Below are 22491 nucleotides of genomic sequence, written 5' to 3'. Positions count from 1 at the left end.
AATAATGACAACAAACAGCTGTTTATAACTTCAAGAAGATTTTGTTTTGCCTCTCACTGCCACAGACGGGCTTTTCTTTTCTGTTTAAAATGCAGGGGATTTAAATAGCTTCATATCTTGACAGTCCTACAGACGTTATCCACCCTTTACAAGCATTTATGTCTACTCTAAAACAATTTGTAACTCTCGCACTCCTCGTTACAGAGAAAATGGGGTCCGGTTCAATGTGTAGTACTATATGAGCAGAACATTTCTACAATTAAATATCCAGAAATCAGAAACTCTCCATTCTTCTCCTTGGCAACTGTCTGAGGTTGAGACCTTTTAGCAACCTTGATGTTATATTGGACCTGAGATGACCATCCTACAACAAACCCATATTAGTGTTAAGGCATCCTATTTACTCAACTCCACCCCTGCCTCAAATTCTCTGCTGCTGTAACCTTAATCCATGTCTTTGTCACTTCTAGACTTGATTATTCTAAAACACTCCTGGCCAGACTGTGACATTCTACCTACCGTAAACTTGAGGTCATTCAATCTATGCTGCCTGTGTCCTAACTCACACCAAGTCTCGCTTACCCATCTCCCCGGACTCATTGATTAATATTGATATATGCCAAACAACATCTCAGTTTTAAAATTCTCATCTTTGTTTTCAGACCCCCCATGGAAGTAATCAATTCCAAACAAAAGCTAACAAGTTTAATTTTAAATTGCCACCAGAAAAGCATAAGGTTTCACGTAAAATGAAGAGATTTAAAAGTTTGAAACACGACAGAGTTCCCCTTCTGACACACATACACTCAAAAAGTCCAACTTGATCAGCTCCAAAGAACTGATGTGGGACAGATGGCAGAACAGACACTGAGGAATGAGTGTAGTTCAAATCAGTATAAATGTTTTAATAGCCTGGAATTACTTCTAAAGTATGTGAAGAATGTTGACTGTATTAAAAACGTGCATTCAGAATTTAATCATTGCAACTTCATCATAATTATCAATGTGAACTGCAACATAGCCTAACACACTTTATGCAATGTAGCCCTGTGTTTGAAAATTTGAGTATAACTGATTTAAGTTAACAAATTTGAACACATTTGCTAGCGTGGGGTGGGGGGGATCCTCTCTCTAAGTGTCAAATTCACATAAAAACTGGAGTAACTCCTGGTGTTTTTTCAACAGCAATTCCAAACTGGATTGCCCACACTCGGTGCACTGCAGATTATACCAGTGTAATTCACATGAAAAAGCTGTGAGTGGGGCCTCACTCTGGACAGGCCAGCAGCATATGGGTCGATCTATCAGCACCAAGTTCGGCATATGTGCAGTAGCCCCGCACTGCCAGTCTCCCAATTGCTAGCCGGCCCTGCAACCGCACATTGCTGGCCCTGCGACCAACACACACACACACCCCCACCGCCCCCCTGCAATCCTCTATCACCCAGCCCGACTGCAGAGTGGCAGTTGGAACCCCACCCATTTTCCCCCCGAGGCCCTGCCCCATTAGGGCCCACACTGTCCCCCTCGGCATTGCCTGATGTCCAATGGGCAGTGCCAAGGTGCTCTCTGGGCATTGTCACTTTACGCCTGGGGCAGTGCAGGGGCTCAGGCTGGCAATCCCCTCCCACCTACTTTCAACCTTCAGAGGAGCCTCCATGCCCCCCAACTCCCTTCACTCCAGCGGGGTTTGGTCACCAGCTCCACACAAGTGGGGAGTGATTGTAAACCCGTTGGAGTGAAACTCTCCTGCTGGGGCAGGGGAGACTTTAGCAGGCCAGGGATCGTGAATCCCAGACCCGCTAATCAGATGTAAAGTATATTATAGTGGCAGCCCAAGACTCAGAGGTTGTGACGCCCAGCAAGAAGCCCACGAAACTGCCTCTGCTTGGCTCTCCCAGCCCTCTGTGCTGCTTTGAATGTAATTGAGAGATTACCTTTCTTCATTACAATCCATGTTAGTTATTAAATCAAAAGAAACCTTGGGAAAGAGCAATTAAACTGTTTTAATTGTAAATATTATGCATCCCCTGATAAGCACAGACAGAAACTCAAATCTGCTGGAGTTGTCAACATAGGTACTAACTCTTGTATCCCAGACACACAAGTTCTCAGGTCAGGTTTGCTTACAAGTTTAACCTATCAAGATAAAGCTTATTAATTGGTTGCTTTCTCTCTCGCCAATAATATCAGCACCAAGCTTCATCAATTTCGATGCTAAGCTCAAAGAATTTCGATATTAGCATATAAGGCAGTACAACCAATATATTTTCTGTAATACGCTAGGTATGATGCAAATCAACCCACCACATTTAGCTAGTATTTGAAAGAAATTATATTTACACAGCCTCACAAATTTAGACACTAACACATCCATCCATTTTTCTTACCCCAGAAGTACAAATGATGCAACCAGTTTGCGCAAAGCAAGATCGCAAGAAACTAATGAGTGAAATGACAATTTGACTTGTTTTCAGTAATAGTTAAAGGACAAATACTGGCCACGGCATAAGATAGACCCCTGCCTTTCCTCCAAAAGGGAACTGGGTAAGAACCATGGTATCAGATTTTGAAAATTCTACTAATTTTTACAATCTTTAATATCTATGGATTTTATTCTGCAAGCACAGTTTAAAATCAAATGGTTCAGTTATGACTTTGTTGGGCAATTAACAATAAAGATGGTTGTGCAGAATCAAACTTGTTTTATTGTCTTATGATGGAGCTCATTTTAGTTGAGCTGAAGCTGTCTTAATGGCCAAAGTACAATTAGGCGTTTGTTCTTAAATCAGTTTGAAGAAATGGCTGAAACAGTGTGCATTTAGGACGACATTGATTAAAAAAATACATGTTTTAATAGATCTGGATCAGAGGGAAAACCTTTATTCTCTGATACGATGATAAGAAATGATCCTGTTTATTCTAATAGAACATAGAACACTACAGCACAAACAGGCCCTTCGGCCCACGAGTTGCGCCGATCACATCAACACCTACCAATCTATAGACCTATCTATAACCCCCAATCCCATAAAACCCCATATACTCATCCAGAAGTCTTTTAAAAGACCCCAGCGAGTTCGCCTCCACCACCACTGACGGCAGCCGATTCCATTCACTCACCACCCTCTGGAGTGAAAAACTTACCCCTAACATCACTTCTGTACTTGCCTCCCTGCACCTTAAATCTGTGTCCTCTCGTAGCGACCATTTCAACCCGGGGAAATAGCCTCTGAGAATCCACCCTATCTATTCCTCTCAACATTTTATAAACTTCTATCAGGTCGCCTCTCAACCTTCGTCTCTCCAGGGAAAAGAGACCCAGCTCCCTCAACCTAACTTCATAAGGCATGCCTCCCAATCCTTGTAAATCTCCTCTGTACCCTTTCAATAGCTTCTACGTCCTTCCTATAGTGAGGCGACCAGAACTGCACACAGTACTCCAAATGAGGCCTGACAAGGGTCTTATAAAGTTGCAGCATTACCTCCCGACTCCTAAACTCAATCCCTCGATTAATGAAGGCCAGTACACCATACGCCTTCTTGACCACCTCCTCCACCTGCAAGGCCGATTTAAGAGTCCTGTGGACCCGGACCCCAAGATCCTTCTGCTCTTCAACACTACTAAGACTCCTGCCCTTGATAGTGTACTCGTTCATCCCGTTGGTTCTGCCAAAATGGACGACTACACATTTATCCGTGTTGAAGTCCATCTGCCACTTCTCCGCCCAGTCCTGCATCCTATTTATGTCCTGCTGCAACTTTTGACATCCTTCCAGACCATCCACAACACCACCGACCTTCGTGTCATCAGCAAACTTACTTACCCATCCCTCCACTTCCTCATCCAGGTCATTTATGAAAATGACAAACAGCAAGGGTCCTAGAACAGATCCCTGGGGCACTCCACTGGTGACTGACCTCCATTCAGAAAAAGACCCATCCACAACCACTCTCTGCCTTCTGCAGGCAAGCCAGTTCTGGATCCACAAGGCCAAAGGACCTTGGATCCCATGTCCTCTCACCTTCTCAAGAAGTCTTGCATGGGGGACCTTATCAAACGCCTTGCTGAAGTCCATGTACACCACGTCCACGGCACTTCCTTCGTCAATGCGTTCAGTCACATTATCGAAGAACTCAACTAGGCTCGTAAGGCACGACCTGCCCTTGACAAATCCATGCTGACTATTCCTGATCATGTCAAACCTCTCCAAATGCTCATAAATCTTGTCCCTCAGAAGCCTCTCCATCAGCTTACCAACCACCGAGGTCAGACTCACCGGTCGGTAATTTCCCGGGCTATCTCTGTTCCCTTTCTTGAAAATAGGGACTACATCCGCAATCCTCCAATCTTCCGGAACCTCTCCCGTCTCCATTGACGACGCAAAGATCATCGCCAGGGGCTCTGCAATCACTTCCCTCGCCTCCCACAGTATCCTGGGGTACATCCCATCTGGTCCCGGCGATTTATCTATCTTGATAGAATTCAAAAGTTCTAACACATCCTCCACCTTAATATCCACAAACTCAATCTTTTCCATCTGCTGCAAATCCGTAGCAAAATCTCCCAGATCAGCTTCCACCGTGAATACTGAGGCAAAGTACTCATTAAGCACCTCTGCCATTTCTTCTGGTTCCACACAGACCTTTCCCCCTTCACCTTTTATAGGTCCTATCCCTTCTCTTCTCATCCTTTTACCTTTCACATATTTATAGAAGGCCTTGGGATTCTCCTTAATCTTACCCGCCAAGGTCTTCTCATGACGCCTTCTGGCTCTCCTAATTTCCCTTTTAAGCTCCTTTCTACAGTCCTTATACTCCTCAAGATCCTTAACCTCTCCTAGTTCCCTGAACCTTTTGTACACCTTCCCTTTCCTCCTGACTAGGTTCAACACAGCCTTCGTGCACCACGGTTCCCGCGACCTACCAAAACCCCCTTGTCTCATCGGAACGTTGTCATGCATAGCTCCAGACAAACATTCCTTGAATATCCACCACCTTCCTTCGGTACTTTTCCCTAAGAACGCCTCCTTCCAGTTTATTTGTCCAAGTAACTTCCTGACTTCTTCGTATCTCCCCTTACTCCAGACAAACACCTTCCTAGCCTGCCTGATCCTATCTCGTTCCAATGCAATTGTGAAGGAGATAGAATATTTTAGTTTGGGTTGGATTAAGATAAATGACAGGAGTATGTGACTGTTAACGCTTCTCTGTAGCTGGAAGATGAGCATTTGTTTGTGACGGAATAAAAACTTCTAAGTTTATAACCTAGAAAGCAGGGGTTGTTGCAAAGGTGGGATAACACGAGATGAATTGTGTCCTATAGCCAGTAGGATGAGTGAATTTTGATCACCTGCAAGGAAAGGAAAGAGGAATGGGAGATTGGGGAATAAAAGTTGAGTAATCGTAATTCTCATTGGCACCACGTTACTATGGCTTCTGGAGTATGACTCTTCTGGATCACTCCAAATTCAAAGAACAGGGAAATCATCTGCTCTGACACCAAGATTTCCTGGGATCTTGGGAAATGAAAACTTATATGTTGTCTTGACTGTTTATTAAGTGAGTGCAAAATCTTGCTTAATAAATTCTACTTGATACATAAATACTAGTTATTTTGTACCTTGTAAGTCAAGCACAACTGAGCATTAGAAATGAATAATTTGAAGTTTACAACTTGTTTAAATTAGAAGGGTTTTATACCTCAAAACCTTAAACCTCCTATTAAATCTGTATCCACCATGGCAGGGCATCCTAATCAATGGCAGCATATAAAAGCTTCTTTTGATGTTGCCTCTGGTTCTTTTGCCAATCACTTTAAATCAATCCTCTTATTGGAAAGATGTTCTCTTTATTAACTGTATCGTAATGATTTTAAACATCTCCATTTTGTTGCCTCTTAGTCTTCTCTCCGCCAATGGAGAACAATCCCAGTTTCCCTGCTCTTCCCAACGTAAACTGGCCAAGATTCTAGATTTTATTTAGTACACTTGCTTAAATTGACCAATTTATTTTAAGGCACTTCACAAACATGTATTCTGCAACCGGTCAACTAGGTCAAATCGCCATTTTGTAATAACACATCAGAAAAAGAGTCATGTTGACGCTGCTAAGCTTTTACAAAAAGCCAATAAAATTTGGGTATTGCGATGTAGTAACTAACAATGATTGTATCAGAAGAAAGTACTTCAATTACCATGTAATTGAAGGATAAATAATTAATAATCAAATAGTTGAGTTAGATCATATTTAGTTTCTGTATTTCCTACTAATATTCCTATGTTCAGTTAAAAGTCTGAAACTTAAAACACGATGCAAGAGGTTTAGGAGGAGGGATGGAAGGAAAAACCTGGTGGTGGCAGTCTGGAATGTATCGCCAGGGAGGGTGATAGAGGTGAGTTGTCTCTCATTCTTTAAGAAGTACCTGGATGAACACTTGGCACAAAGCTATGGGCACAGGAAAGATGGGATTGGGTGGGAGTTCTTGTGTTTCTAATGTGTCGGTGCAGACTTGATGGGTCAAAGGGCCTCTCCTGCAGTGTATGATTCTAACAAAAGTTAAGTGTAAATTCTTTGCTCATTTAATAAGATTTGTACTGCAATTAATGCAAACATTGAAAGTTTATAAAAGTCTGAAACTTAAACACAATGTAACAGTATTACATAGGAATACTAACCATTGGTCATCCTATCAAAACAGACCATTCTTGACCAGCCCAATGCTGACCTCATGAATAAGACACTTCTGTAGCATCAAGATAAAGAACAATCATGAAATAATCCACTGTTTAAGGCAATGTGCATAAATGGCTAGATCCAATGAAATCATCCCTTACAATATTAGACCATAAAGACAATAAAGCTACACCACTATTTAAGGGAGGGAGGCAGGCAGCAGACAGGAAATTATAGGCTGGTTAGCCTGACTTTGGCTATTGGCCAGATTTTACAGTCCATTATTAAAGATGAGATCACAGAGTACTTGGAATTGCATGATAAAGTAGGACCGAGTCAGCACAGTTTCATCAAGAGGAGGTCATGTCTGACAAATCTGTTAAGAGTTCTTTGAGGAGGCAACAAGGAAGTTAGATAAAGGAGAACTAATGGATGTGATTTATTTAGATTTCCAGAAGGCCTTTAACAAGATGCCACATAGACTGTTAAATGAGCTATATGTCCATGGTGTTAAGGGTAAGATCCTGGCATAGATAGCGGATTGGCTGACTGGCAGAAGGCAGAGATGGGGATAATGGGTTCTCTTTCAGGATGGCAGCGGTGTGCCTCAGGGGTCAGCATCGGGACCACAACTTTTCACAATATGCATTAATGATTTGGAGGAAGGAACTGAAGGCACTGTTGCTAAGTTTGCAGATGATACAAAGATATGTAGAGGGACAGGTAATATTGGGGAAACGGGTAGTGGGGGGGGGGGGGGGGGGGGGGCGGGTGCAGGAGGATTTGGACAGGTTAGGTGAATGTGCGAAGAAGTGCCAGATAGAATACAATGTGGAAAAGTGTGAGGTTATGCACTTTGGAAGGAGGAATGGAAACATGGACTATTTTCTAAATGGTAAATGTTAAGGAAATCAGAAGCACAAAGGGACTTGGGAGTTCTTATTCAAGATTTTCTTAAGGTTAACATGCAGGTTCAGTCAGCAGTTAGGAAGGCAAATAAAATGTTAGCATTCATGTCAAAAGGGCTAGAATACAAGAGCAGGGATGTACTTCTGAGGCTGTATAAGGCTTTGGTCAGACCCCATGTGGAGTACTGTGAGCAGTTTTGGGCCCCATATCTAAGGATGGGTGCGCAGGCCTTGGAAAAGGTCCAGAGGATGTTCACAAAAATGACCCCTGGAATGAAGAGCTTGTCTTATGAGGAATGGTTGAGGACTCTGGGTCTGTACTCGTGGAGTTTAGAAGGATGAGGGGGGGTTCTTATTGAAATTTACAGGATACTGCAAAGCCTGGATAGAGTGGATGTCAAGAGGATGTTTCCACTAGTAGGAAAAACTGGAACCAGAGGGCACAACCTCAGGCTAAAGGGACGATCCTTTAAAACAGAGATGGGGAGGAATTTCTTCAGCCAGAGAGTGGTGGATCTGTGGAACTCTTTGTCGCAGAAGGCTGTGGAGGCCAAGTCATCAAGTGCCTTTAAGACGGAGATAGATAGGTTCTTGATTAATAAGGGAATCGGGGTTATGGGGCAAAGGCAGGAGAATGGGAATGAGAATAATATCAGCCATGATTGAATGGCGGAGCAGACTTGATGGGTCGAGTGGCCTAATTCTGCTCCTATGTCTTATGGATCAGTAGTGAAGAACTGGGCTGAGGTAGAGAGGCAAAATTCCTGGCACAGTGTGGACGCTGAATAGTGCATTTTCTTTTGGAGGCACAGGCAATACCTGCTGGCACAAAGAGTTGAAATTGTTTTCCAATTCTTTTAGACTCGCTATCCATATGAAGGTATAAAGTCTGCAGTGTTTAGCTGATAAGTATACTTTTGTTTTCATGGAATCGTAGAATCCCTACAGTACAGGAGACTACTATTTGGCTCATCAAGTCTGCACCAACAACAATCCCATCCAGGGCCCCATTCTTGTACCCTGTGTATCTATCCTGCAAATCTCCTAACACTTAGAGCAATTTAGCATGACCAATCAACCTAACCCACACATCTGTGTGTGGAGGAAACCGGAGCACCCAGAGGAAGCCCACGTAGACACAGGGAATGTGCAGACTCCGCACAGACAGCGACCTAAGGGAATGGAGTGGCATGATGACAGTGGTTAGCACTGCTGCCTTAGAGCGCCAGGGTCCCAGGTTCAATTCTGGCCTCAGGTCACTGTCTTGTGGAGTTTGCACTTTCTCCGTGTCTGTGCGAGTTCCTTCCGTGTGCTCCTCTTTCCTCCCAAAGTCGAAAGATGTGCAGGTTAGGTTGGTTGGCCAAATGAAATTGACCCAGTATCAGGAGGATTAGCAGGGTAAATGCATGGGGTTACAGGTGTAGGGTTTAGGTGGGACTGTAGTTGGTACAGGCTTCATGGGCCGAATGGCCTCCTTCTGTACTGTTGGAATTCTATGAATCGAACCTGAGTCCCTGGCACTATGAAGCAGCAGTACTAACCACTATACCATCGTGCCATTCTTTTTGTTAGTTAATTGTTAAGACTTCAGTGAACTAATAAGTATATTGTATTATTTTGCTTATGTTTAATAAAATTTGGCATTATTTATTAATTCAGCGTCTGAATCTTTGCCTGAGGGTTATATCTCAGTTGAGCTAAATCAGTTTAAAGGGTTAATTTATGATCCACTAATTAGGATGCATGCAACTAAACTAAATCAAGTCCAAATTTATCAAAATAACTTTTTAAAAATAATATATACACTAGTAACTCTCATTCCAAGGACTATCATGGTAAATGCTAGCTATCATTTCTCATCGTACTGAAGATTGGTTCAGGTGATAGAGGTGAGTTGTCTCACATCCTTTAGAAAATACCTGGATGGACACTTGACATGAATAACATTCAGAGCTATGGGCCAAGTGCTGGCAGACAGGATTGGGTGGGAGTTTGTGTGTTTCTAATGCGAACTTGATGGGCCAAAGGCCTCTTCTGCACGGTATGATTCTTCGGACCCAATTTTACCATTTTCATTCCAAATGTTGAATCTGGGCGTAATGCAGATCCAACTTGGAAATCTGCTTTCAGGCGACCCCATATGCCCTCAGCCTGTAAAAGAAACCGCGGGTCTCATTTGCATTGTGGACGGGGCTTAGCCGACCGAAACGATCGAAGCTCTGAACTGCGCATGCGCAGTTAGAAAACGATTTGAAAAGGCGCACCAATGTCAGATTGCTCCCGGGCCGCAGAAAGCAGAGAAAGCGGCCCAGGAGCAAGCAGCGGGAGCGATGGCCCCCACAGACAGAACTGTTCCCCCTTATCCACTCCCCCACTATACACACACATCACTTCCCCCCTTATCCACCTCCCCAAACAATCTGGCCTCACTCACTCCTCCCCTCCAGACAATGATCTGGCCTCACTCACCCCTTCCTCACCCCTCCCTCCAGACAACGATCTGCATTTAAATCGCTTTTGTGCCCATTTTTGGGTGCGAAGCCGACTGCCGCCATTTCCAAATTTCGGTAAAGTGGCAATCTGCACAGATACGGGTGTGGATCACGTTAATAGCCTCACACCCGACTTTACCACGTTTTTGCACCCATTTGATCCTTATGGAGACTAAGTGCAAGTTCTTTGCTCATTTAAAAAGGTTTATACTGCAATTGATGCAAACATTGGAAGCTTAGAATTTCCCAGTTACTTTAACGAAGTGTCTTTCCAGAAGCAAATGTTGCATGAGAATGCCATATTTAATAGAATTGAATATATTACCATTGCAAATACTGAACTTCATAACAGATTTGTATTTTAAACTGTCTCCTTTAATTCCTGGTAAAATGGTGCATTTTGGGAGGAAGTAGAGACAAGCCCTTGTGACCTAGTTTTTACAGAAACAGAGCCTCACATCAAAACTTATTTAAAGGTTCAAGTCTTAACACCTGGATACAATGGAGGAGGCAGCTGTCTTGTGTGCAACTCAGTCTGTCAGACAGTGAGATTTATGAAGGAAGACCCACAACATATGTTGCTACATCAAGCAGAGGAAAAGGACTGTTTACAGATTAACCACCAAGAGAGGGCTGGTACAAATGAATCCCTTTACAAACAAGACATGTGGAGAATTAAAGACCAAAGAGTCACTAAAGTGTGTCACTTTGGTCCATTTGATTATGTTAAATTGAGTAAAGGGACATTATAAAAAGGCAGTGGAACATTCACCCTGGTGGATAGTGAAAAGAGATCATGCCTAGCCAGGGACTTCACATGCAAGAGTACACTTCTGCTAAGAATGCAGTGTTATATATAAATAGCATGTGAGGTTTTCATTTGCATTAAGTTAAGGTAGTAACTTCTTCTATAATTTAGTATGTTATAGAATCACAGTATGGTACTTACTTGATGCTAATTTTAGCTTGTTTATAATAAGTCTTAAAACGTGCATTTTAATACAATTCTTTGCACTGATCACCGGGGTCATTTTTTTAAGTTATGCCTCTAAGGAGATTATAATATTACCTTATTTGTTAGTTAGCATTGAGCAGCTTATTTATACTTTAATCATGAAGTTTTAAATCCACACAAACCTATAAATTGAGATATGTTGACAAAAGATGAAATCCTTTAACCATTAGAATATATGTTTGAAGCCTGAAGGACCAGGTAATGCTCATTTGCAAATCCATTCAAGGACCAAATAATGAAGGTAGAGGTTGAAATGGCTAGCAATAAAGCATTAAAATATTGAGAAGCTGTAAACTAGGCTGCGTGTCATAAGCAATTTACATTTTTACATCCAAAGAAGTTTTCTGAGATATTGGGTCGAATCTCACAGGAATTTGGAGGAGTGTCAGTTCAAGGGAGAAAACTGGTGAGCTCCCCTGGACAGTTTTCTCTCCAGATCTTGTCCATTCAACTGCCAAAAAGAGTGGATGTGGTTTGCAGCATCACTTTGGCAAGACGGGGGGCTCTTAGAGCCAGGAACCAGCTCCACTGAACTTGGGGTGCCCTTTAAATCCGAAAAACAAAACTAATCCCCCTCCCGGGGGATCCCCTCAACGGGTTCACATCTGAGTAAACCTACTGTAAATCTTGCTGATACGATGTCACATCAAATCTCTTGAGGTGGGAAGATCTGGTGAGGGGAGTCTTTAATTACATTCAAATTTATTGAAATGAATGGAAATCAAGTTCAAATCCATTATGGGTGAGAACCTGATTACGTCACCAGGGAGAGGCAGTGAAAATCGGCAATCTTGCTGGCGAGATTCGCCATTTCTGGGTCTCGTTGAATTTTCATCCTCCGTCAGTGATCTGGCAGATGAAGTGTGCGGGTTTAAGATCCCACCTATTCTCTTTGTTTAAGATAACTAGCAGATCATCCTAAAGCATGTTCATAAAAGCGAGAGATGGTGATTTTTTTTAAATTGGGTGTTCTTATGCCACAAAAAGGGTGAACAATAAGACCATTGATTCACATGATTGATTATAATGGGCAAGGGCATGAGCATGACAGCACTGGTGGTGGTGGTGTGTGTTGGGAGTTCCATGTATAACATTAATGATTTGTGACTTTTAAGGCATACCTACAAACATTGAAAATGCAGTGTTGTTACAATTTATTTTTGTCTCATGCAAACACAAATGCACAAGTGCTGAAAGAATAGCTTCGACTTTGGACATCAGTGTAAAATGCACAATATTGGTTTGGCTAACTTAAAAACATCTCTCCTGGTTTCTGTTTCAAACAAAATCAGAGGCAATTGATGGTTGGTGGAAGCTAACATTCAAAGTCAAAATTAGTCTGTTTACATTCTGAATGTAAATACTGATTATTAAATAGCAACAAAAGTTAGTAATTACAGATTTTAAAATCTAACTCTTCTCCAACAGCTGTCAGAGACAAGAATGTTTATATTTTCTGACTATCAGCAAGTTGGCACTAATCAGTAGAGATAATTAAAGGCTAGTGCTTCAACATTCATATAATCTTTAATCTAAAATTAAGGCAATTACAATGAAGAAAACATGCCATCTCTTTTCAAGCTCAATGTACTTTCTACTTTTATATACACAATAAAAACTATACAGGTGTGCAATTGGCAGGTTGTTTTCAAAAGAAAAATACACACCATGTTTGAGTTTATGAATGAAAATGTATACAGAGTTAAAACACTTTGAGAAATCTTTGAACAGAACCTGTTAAGAGTATTCCAACAGAACAACTGATCAAACAGCAGTGGTGAAAAATGGGAATTAGGTACTTTGGCATGTTCAGACTACACAATCCAAACTTAATTCACAAAGTAACAGCTCTGAGCAAAAACATCTTGTTGTCTAATCCCCAGCTTTTGGGGGAAGCTCAAGGCCTCTAAGTAAAAACTTAAAAGGCTGCCATTAAAGAAATTAAAGACAACTCAGTATATTTTATTTTACCTATTCATTGAACATGGGTATCATTGGCACGGTCAGCATTTATTACCCATCCCTAATTTCCCTTAACCAAGTAGACTGCCATTTGAGGACAGTTGAGAATCAATCACATTGCTGTGCGTCCAGAGTTACATACATATTACACAGGGCAAGGACATCAGATTTTCTTTAAAAGTGAACCAGACAGGATTTCATGACAATCCAATACTTACATTGTCAACACTGCTGATAATAAATAAACGTGCAATAAAAAAGTAAAGGAATTTGAACACCCAGCCGTTGTGTTGAGATTTTAGTTTACCTATCCATATTATTAGTCCAGACTTCTAAACTATTCGTCCAATATGCTACCATGTTCTAGAGAAAAATGTAAACTCTTGATTTTGACAAACTCTTAGCTTGGACACGAGGGCTGGAATTTTCCAGCCATTCACATCCCATTGCTGCTGCTGGGAGCGAGACGAAGAATTTGGCAATCAGCCAAATCTCCATTCACTGCAGCAGGACCAGAGAATCCCACTGGCGTGAATGGCCAAAAAATTCCAGCCAAGAAATTTCAGCTACTAAACTGAGGGGAAAGAATGGCAAATAAAAAATTTCAGGAAGTATTTGCATGATTTGTGAACAGCAGGTCACCAGATTGCTCAATCATAGTGACAAGTTCGCAGAAGTGAAACTGACTACAAGAAATACAGGCAAAAACGTGTGCCACAAAAACTAAAGTTGCGTAAAGAAATGCATCCAGACACACTTCCTTAAAATAACAAGTCTTTCAAATTGCTGCAAGTTAAGCATTACTACGGAGCTGATACGACTTGTGTTGCAGTCATTTTACAAGACAGTAGCTACGAAACCCAATCTAGGATTAAGGGCATCATTCGTTTGTAGAACTCTGCAAAATGAACAAAATGCAAATGGAAAGGAATCATTCCTAAAGAGTTAAATAGAAAATCAGAAAGGTGCGATAGCCATAAATGAAATCAAAAGGTATGGGGAATGCCAAGCTGAAGTAAATGAGAGATAAGAAGGTGGTGTGTGTCTGGCAATAAATCAAAGGAAGTGATGGAGAAATGGATTAGGCGAACAAACTATTGCAAAATTAATCCAAAGCCACAAAAATGTACACGTATTTGGTTTTCACATTCATCCAACGCTGTGTACTTATCCAAATTTACACAATTGGGATTCTTATTGCCTTAATAAGACATCTCAGTAGATGGTCTGGAGTATCAAGTTCAATCCCTAATCGATGCTAAATTTGCTATTCTTAACTACAGTAATAGTAAAAGGAGGAAGAAATCAGCCAAGTACACACTTATGATGATCAAATGCTGAAAATGCCATTTTGTTTTACATAAGAACATAAGAAATAGGAGCAGGAGTAGGCCATCTGGCCCTTCGAGCCTGCCCCGCCATTCAATAAGATCATGACTGATCTGTCGTGGCTCAGTTCCACTTTCCGGCCCTCTCCCCATAACCCTTAATCCCCTCTCTTATCAAAAACCCATCAACCCGCTTCTTGAAAATATTTAGCGAGGCAGCCTCCACCACTTCAACGGGTAGAGAATTCCAGAGATTCACCACCCTTTGAGTGAAGAAGTTCCTCCTCAACTCCGTTCTAAAACGCCCCCCCTTTATCTTGAGGCTGTGCCCCCTAGTCCTACTGTCTTTTTTGAGCGGGAAGAGTCTCTCCACCTCTATCCTATCCATCCCATTCATCATCTTATACGTCTCAATGAGATCTCCCCTCATTCTTCTAAACTCCGAGTACAAGCCTAGTTTATTCAGCCTCTCCTCATAGCTCAACCCCCTCAACTCCGGTATCAGCCTAGTAAACCTCCTCTGCACTCCCTCCAAGGCCAAAATATCTTTGCGCAGGTGCGGCGCCCAAAACTGCACACAGTACTCCAGCTGCAGCCTCACCAATGCCCTATACAGCTGCAGCAAGACCTCCCTACTTTTATATTCAATCCCCTTCACTATGAAGGCCAGCATCCCATTCGCCTTCCTGATCACCTGCTGCACCTGCAAGCTGGGTTTTTGCGATTCATGCACAAGGACCCCGAGGTCCCTCTGCACCGTTGCCTGCTGCAGTTTTTCGCCCCGTAAGTAACAGTCCTTCCTACCATTCTTCCTACCAAAGTGGACCACCTCACACTTGCCAACATTAAATTCCATTTGCCATTTCCTGGCCCATTCGCCCAGCCTATCTAGATCCTTCTGCAGACTCTCCACACCCTCCGCACAATTTGCCGTTCCCCCAATCTTGGTGTCATCCGCAAATTTCGACACCCTACACTCGGTTCCCTCCTCCAGATCATCTATATAAATGGTAAAAAGCTGAGGCCCCAGCACCGACCCCTGGGGCACTCCACTAGTCACCATCCACCAATCCGAATAGCACCCGTTGACCCCCACTCTCTGCCTCCTATTTGACAACCAATCCTCTATCCACGCTAACACCCTACCCCCAACTCCAAGTCCCCTGACCTTCTGCAATAACCTCTTATGAGGTACTTTGTCAAACGCCTTCTGAAAATCCAGAAAGACCACGTCCACCGGCTCTCCTCTATCGACCGCCCTAGACACATCCTCAGAGAACTCCAGTAAATTTGTCAGACACGACTTCCTTTTAATGAAACCGTGCTGCGTCTGCTCTATCAAGCAATTCCCTTCAAGATGCCTCGCAATTTCCTCCTTAATGACGGATTCTAACATTTTACCTACCACAGACGTTAAACTAACCGGCCTATAATTCCCTGCCTTTTGCCTGCCACCCTTCCTAAACAACGGCGTAACATTAGCCGTTTTCCAATCTTCCGGCACTTCCCCGGAATCCAGCGACGTCTGGAAAATAACCACCAATGCATCCACTATAACCTCCGCCATTTCTTTCAGAACCCTCGGATGCATTCCATCCGGTCCTGGGGACTTGTCCACAATCAGCCCCTCCAGTCTGTCGAGCACCGCCTCTCTAGTAACAGTAATGTCATTAAGACCCTCCAGTCCTACCACCTTTCCATCACTAACACCCGGCAAATTATTCACATCCTCCTCCGTGAAGACAGAGACAGAAAAGTTATTCAATACCTTAGCCATATCCCCATCCCCTACCACTAGGTCCCCTTTCTCATCCTCTAAAGGACCAACGTTCACGCTAGCCAGCCTCTTCCTTTTTATATATTTATAAAAACTCTTGCTATCCTTTTTTATATTAAGCGCTAGCCCAGCTTCACAGTTTCTCCTACCCTCCTTTATCAACTTCTTTGTCAATCTTTGTTGACATTTAAACCTCTCCCAATCCTCTTCTTCTCTCAACACTCACACATAAGAGTATTCAGTTCTGATTATATTTGGTCAGTAACCTTTTCAAATTTGAAAGCACAACAGCATTAGATGAAATTAAATTTAAAATGATATGATCCTGTAACATAGATTGCTAAGATCCATGGTTATCAAAAATGAGTAGTTCCAGCACCTTGAATTTGAAACAAGTTACTTTACAGATATTACTGTGCTGCCCAATTTGCACCCCATATGCCATGGCCATCGCCACCAACCCCCCACACCCCGCCCTCACCCACCCACAAACTGGCTGATCGTAGAATCCCTACGTGCAGAAGAGGCCATTCAGCTGACTGAATGTGTACCAACTCCCTGACAAAGTACCTTACCCAGCTCTTTCCATCCCCCCAACCCCTGTAACCCCACATTTATCAAGGCCAATCCATCTAACCTAGATATCTTGGGACACTAAGGGGCATTGTTCTAGAGCTTATTCCTCCCAGTCTCAAAATTAATGAAAACATTTGTTGGACTCCTCTTTGGCTGGACCTGCCAACTTATCCTGGGTGGTGTGTGCAATTGGAATCCTAGATACATCAGACATCTGCAATTTGCATCTTAAAAGAATTAATTCAGCTGAGCAGTTTCAGACAGATCATTCGATATATTTTGAATACACACTGAAATGTTAGATAGGTTTATCTTTCATAACTGCATTAGATGAACAATCATTCAAAAATGTTTGCTCACACTGCCATTATAATCAAGTTCAGAAGAATCCATAGAATCCCTAGTGTAGAGAGAGGCCATTTGGCCTATCGAGTCTCTGACAACACATCCCATCCAGGCCCTCCCCCTCCATACTATCCCCATAACCCCACACTAATCCAGCTAACTTGCACCACTATGGACTGTGGAGAAAACCAGAATACCTGGAGGAAACCCACACAGACACTAGTAGAACATGCAAACTCCACAAAGACAGTCACAAAGCCACAATTGAACCCGGGTTCCTAGCACTGAGACTGCAGTGCTAACCATTGTGCCACCCCATGAATCTCTCCAATTGCCTGTCTGTCATATAAGTGTCATGATGTGGGTATGCCGGCGTTGGACTGGCGTAAACACAGTAAAAAGTCTGACAACACCAGGTTTTAGTCCAACCGATTTATTTGACAATAGACTCACAAGCTTTCGGGGTTAGCCCCTTCGTCAGGTGAATGGAGAGTTCTGGCCTCAGACAGAGCATATAAAGTACAGACAGTTTAGAGATTACTGATTAGAATGCGAATCCTTACACCTAACCTGCTGTTCAAGGCCTGAAGTGGCTGACAATGTGAGTGGAAGGAGCACTGATCACAGGTTACAGAGATGTGTATTGTCTCCAGACAGTACAGTAAGTGAGGTTTTGCAAACCCAGGCAAGTGACGGGGGTTACAGATAGTGCGACATGAACCCAAGATCCCTGTTGAGACCATCCCTCATGTGTGCGGAACTTGGCTATCAGTCTCTGTTCAGCGACTCTGCGCTGTCGTGTGTCGTGAAGGCCACCTTGGAGAATGCTTACCCGAAGGTCAGAGGCTGCATGCCCGTGACCACTGAAGTGTTCGCCAACAGGAAGGGAACAGTCTTGCCTGGTGATTGTCGAGCAATGTTCATTCATCCGTTGTCGTAGCGTCTGCATGGTCTCCTCAATGTACCATGCTTCGGGACATCCTTTCTTGCAACGTATCAGGTAGACAATGTTGGCCGAGTTGCAAGAGTATCTACCACGTACCTGGTGGATGGTATTCTCACGTGTGATGATGGTATCCATGGATACCATCATCACACGTGAACATCGCTCGACAATCACCAGGCAAGACTGTTCCCTTCCTGTTGGCGAACACTTCAGTGGTCACGGGCATTCAGCCTCTGACCTTCGGGTAAGCATTCTCCAAGGCGGCCTTCACGACACACGACAGCGCAGAGTCGCTGAACAGAGACTGATAGCCAAGTTCCGCACACATGAGGGACGGTCTCAACAGGGATCTTGGGTTCATGTCGCACTATCTGTAGCCCCCATGACTTGCCTGGGTTTGCAAAACCTCACTTACTGTACTGTCTGGAGACAATACACATCTCTGTAACCTGTGATCAGTGCTCCTTCCACTCACATTGTCAGCCACTTCAGGTCTTGAACAGCAGGTTAGGTGTAAGGATTCGCATTCTAATCAGTAATCTCTAAACTGTCTGTACTTTATATGCTCTGTCTGAGGCCAGAACTCTCCATTCACCTGACGAAGGGGCTAACCCTGAAAGCTTGTGAGTCTATTATCAAATAAATCGGTTGGACTAAAACCTGGTGTTGTCAGACTTTTTGCTGTGTATAAGTGTCAAGCAGGCCATACCAAATAGAATATACAATTTATCAAAATGAAAAGAAACTGAAAAATGCTGGCAACGGTCAGTTATTGCCTGTGGAAAAAATTAATAAGTTAATATTTTGGTTGAGGATCCATCATCAGAACAGTCTAAGGGGAAATGGGAAGATTTTCACTGGCTCCACCAGGAAAGGAGGAGGCACACAGCTGAGCCCTGAAAATCCTGGTGATAAAACTACTATCCCATTCCCAGTCCTAGTCCAACCGTGGCTTCTTGAAAGGGAACTATTACTGTTTTAGGTGGTTGGAGCTTTTAAATGTTCAGCTTATTTACAGGATCTCGACTGCCATGTTGGGAGACAAGTAGGCAAAACCTGCATCATGCATAAGCTGCCCTGTTTTTCCTGGCAGTACAGGTGAAAATGACTATTCCTTGTACATTTAAGATTATATTTGCAGTTATAATTCTTTCAGAGTAATAACACATAGCAGATCAACGTTAATGGCAGAAGGAAACTAGTGCAACACCCATATGAATTGCATTTACTGCCAGTTGCAACAGGCTGAAGTAAGAGTGTTTTGGTGTCTTCAACACAATTCTGTAAGTAATATCTAATAACAATTTAGGAGCATTACATAGACAAGAGGCATTGGTACACAAATCTCCTTTGCCTCAAGATGCAAAAGGTCTGAGTTCAGAGTTGTGATTCTTCTTTTCAATCTATTGTTTTAATTTTTTTACTTCAGAACGAGCGCTAATTAAGGGTGCAGTATTTCTCATGGGAATGGGGGAGGAATCAGCATAGCTTAATTAAATTCAAGCTTACAATCACAGCATTGGCCATACCGAAGAATGCTTTAATTGTCTGCACTCTCAACTACATAGCGGTACAACAGAAAGCAGTGCAAGAGAAACAAAAACTAATTGAAAGTGGGGAGAATTAACTAATAACACTCATGTGTCTGCCTTTAATCAGTTATGTTCTTGTGACAAAGTAGCTTGTTGCCAAGTAACAGGTATTAGCTGACATGGATCAAAATCCAGAATTAGAACAGTAAAACCTTCAAATTGTTTTTGTAAAGAAGTCAGAACATGGCTTAAAAAAATCCTTAAAAGAAGTTTCTGTCACTTTATCAGTATAATTATCTGTTCGGACCAATCAATAGATAGATAACCTCGAAGCATTTCAGTTAACTTTGACATTAACCTATTGATAGTTACTTCCACAGTTATCACCATCTAATCTAGTTGCACGGTGGAATGCTCCTGAACACCTGGTCTTTCTACAAGGTGAAACAGTGCAAGTCACAGAAGAGAACCACCGTTTAGGAAGTCTATTCTTGGGACACACTGAGTTGACATTCTTACCAACTCAGCTGCCTGAAATATCCCTTCAAATGAGTTGTACAATCGAGATTCTTATTGTAATAAGAGCCTTGTTGTATTGCTCCCCTGCAGCCATTGCAGTCCAAAGTACAGAAACAACAGGAGAGACACGGATAGGCTTCATCATTCAGAAGCCATATTCAAACTTGCTCTTACGTTGTAATAGAGCTGTGCTGCAAGACTACTACAGTATGAATGCATCATGTTACTTCTCAGTGTTACATCTGCGCAATCGGAGACCTCTGGAAAATTTAGTGATTTAATAGAAGTTAATCATCTTGTCATTCAACTGTCTGAGATCACTATTAATTTGGATAAATTGTGCAACTAGCCCAATCCATCACACAAACCAGCTTTCCATCCATTGACAACCTACACTTCCCGCTGCTACGACAAAGCAGCTAGCATAATTAAGGACCTCATGCACCCCAGCCATTCTCTCTTCCACCTTCTTCCTTCGGGAAAAAGATACAAAAGTCAGACTTTTGAATGGACTTACCTTGCATTAAGTTGATCTTTCTCTACACCCTAGCTATGACTGTAACAGTACATTCTGCACTCTCTCATTTCCTTCTCTATGAACGGTATATGTTTTGTCTGTACAGCACGCAAGAAACAATACTTTTCGCTGTATGTTAATACATGTGACAATAATAAATCAAATCAAAATCAAGTCAAAAAAAGGTATTTGTAAGTATGCTGATCACAAGAAACCTCCAGAGTTTTTTTTTGTAGGAGACAATTGCATATTTTAGATAAAACATGTATTTACCTTTGAAGGATTGATCAAGGAAAAGTTACCAAACTGTCTCATACCACAGCTCTTACAAACTTCCTTCCTATTTAACTGGAGGTTTGCACCCTATTCCTACATCTGCATGCCAGCTTTCCTCTTAACAGGAACCTATGCCTCACTGTAGATGTGGACCATCTGTCCAAGATTCTTTGCGAGCATGAAAGTCTATTGAAAGGAATCAACTTGATAGTTAATAAGCCTTTTTCAAATTCTTTATCTTCCATCGCCATCTCATTTGCAGGTGATAATTTTCCACTGCGAATATACCCCGAAGGCAAACAAAAGGCTTTATAACTCTGCAAAAATTCTGCCTCACTCGCACCGCAATTTAATACTTCATGATTATCCAGCATAGTTTAACATGGTGTATGATTAACTTCATAAAAGTTACTTGTTACCAGATTAATTCAAACGCCTGCATTTAAAAAAAATGCCAGTCATACTTTGTTTTCCCTGTGATTATGTCAATACATAGAGCTATTTCAGCCTAAAAGACCTGGCAGTAGTACTAAGCTTATGAAGCAAAGGATTCAAGAAGTTTGCATGGCACTGTTAAGAACCTTATAACTGGCGGCAGGCATGTAATGGTTAGGATAGTGTTAATATTACTGTGGTAAAATTATATCTTAATGTATTTGTCCAAAGAATACTATGTAATCTACATCACAATGATGCCATGGCTCAGATTCAAGTGAGATTGTGGAGACAATCCAACAGATTTTTGTCCAGGCTAGTCTCAAACATGCAAGTGGCAATGAAAATTACGCGCATTTTGGGTGAGCAATTTGAACAGAGAAATCTATCCATTATATCCTAGAACCTCATCTTGAATGGCAATTCGTACATCATTACAGGATGCAGATTTGATAAATGAAACAAAGGCTAAAAAGAACATCTTACAATAACTGGTAAAGATGAGTGAGCACCATATTCGGAAATTGGATACAATGGGCAGGACTTATATACCAGCCCTAGCTGTGGGGGCCATTTAATAGGGGAGGAGGGTCTGGAATGGACAGCCCATTGTCTCCCCCAATTAAGTCCAGGTGGGAAGGCTTAAAGGCAGCAATTGATACTCATTTATGGGCCATATCCTGCTGCTGCTGGGTTTCAATCAGTGGCAGTCAGGGGACCTGCCATGCAGGGAAAAGTACCTAATAAACACAAAGCACCTAATAAATATCCCTGACACAAACATTAGTTCTGCTCAGCAATGTAAGAAAACCCATCCAATTTTTATTCAGTATGTGAATGTGTGCAAGATTACATTTTTATTCGCCTATTGTTCTGCTTTGCTTACAATATACTATCATTTACAGACTGAAGGATTTAAATTACAATTTTCACAATATCCTCGCTTGAAGTTTGTCGACATGGTTGAATTCTCTTGGCCCTTTTTATGTGGTTGCTGTTTAGAGCTGTCTTTGTGTAGTATTAGTTACTTTGAATATTCCTGCAACAGCAAAAATTTTCAACACTCAGGTGGGCATTTCAACTTAAGTCCATGGCTCCTGAAAAAAAGGCAGTCTGTCTCAGATACTCCCCAACACAGTGGCACACTGGTGGCAGCACAGTGGCACAGTGGTTAGCTCTGCTGCCTCA

General features: G+C 42.2%; 1 protein-coding gene across 4 annotated transcripts in view; it reads right to left on the bottom strand.

The window, feature by feature from the left end:
• LOC145358418 (disabled homolog 2-interacting protein-like) overlaps positions 1 to 22491 on the bottom strand; it is a 739003-nt gene that overhangs the window by 481860 nt on the left and 234652 nt on the right. The gene's annotated exons all lie outside the window — the stretch shown is intronic.

The sequence above is a fragment of the Carcharhinus amblyrhynchos genome, chromosome 25, assembly GCF_965287045.1.
Source record: "Carcharhinus amblyrhynchos chromosome 25, sCarAmb.v2.hapA, whole genome shotgun sequence".
In the NCBI taxonomy this organism is placed as follows: Eukaryota; Metazoa; Chordata; class Chondrichthyes; order Carcharhiniformes; family Carcharhinidae; genus Carcharhinus; species Carcharhinus amblyrhynchos.
The sequence above is the reverse complement of the archived record's forward strand: the minus strand, read 5'-3'. Positions and strand labels throughout refer to the sequence as shown.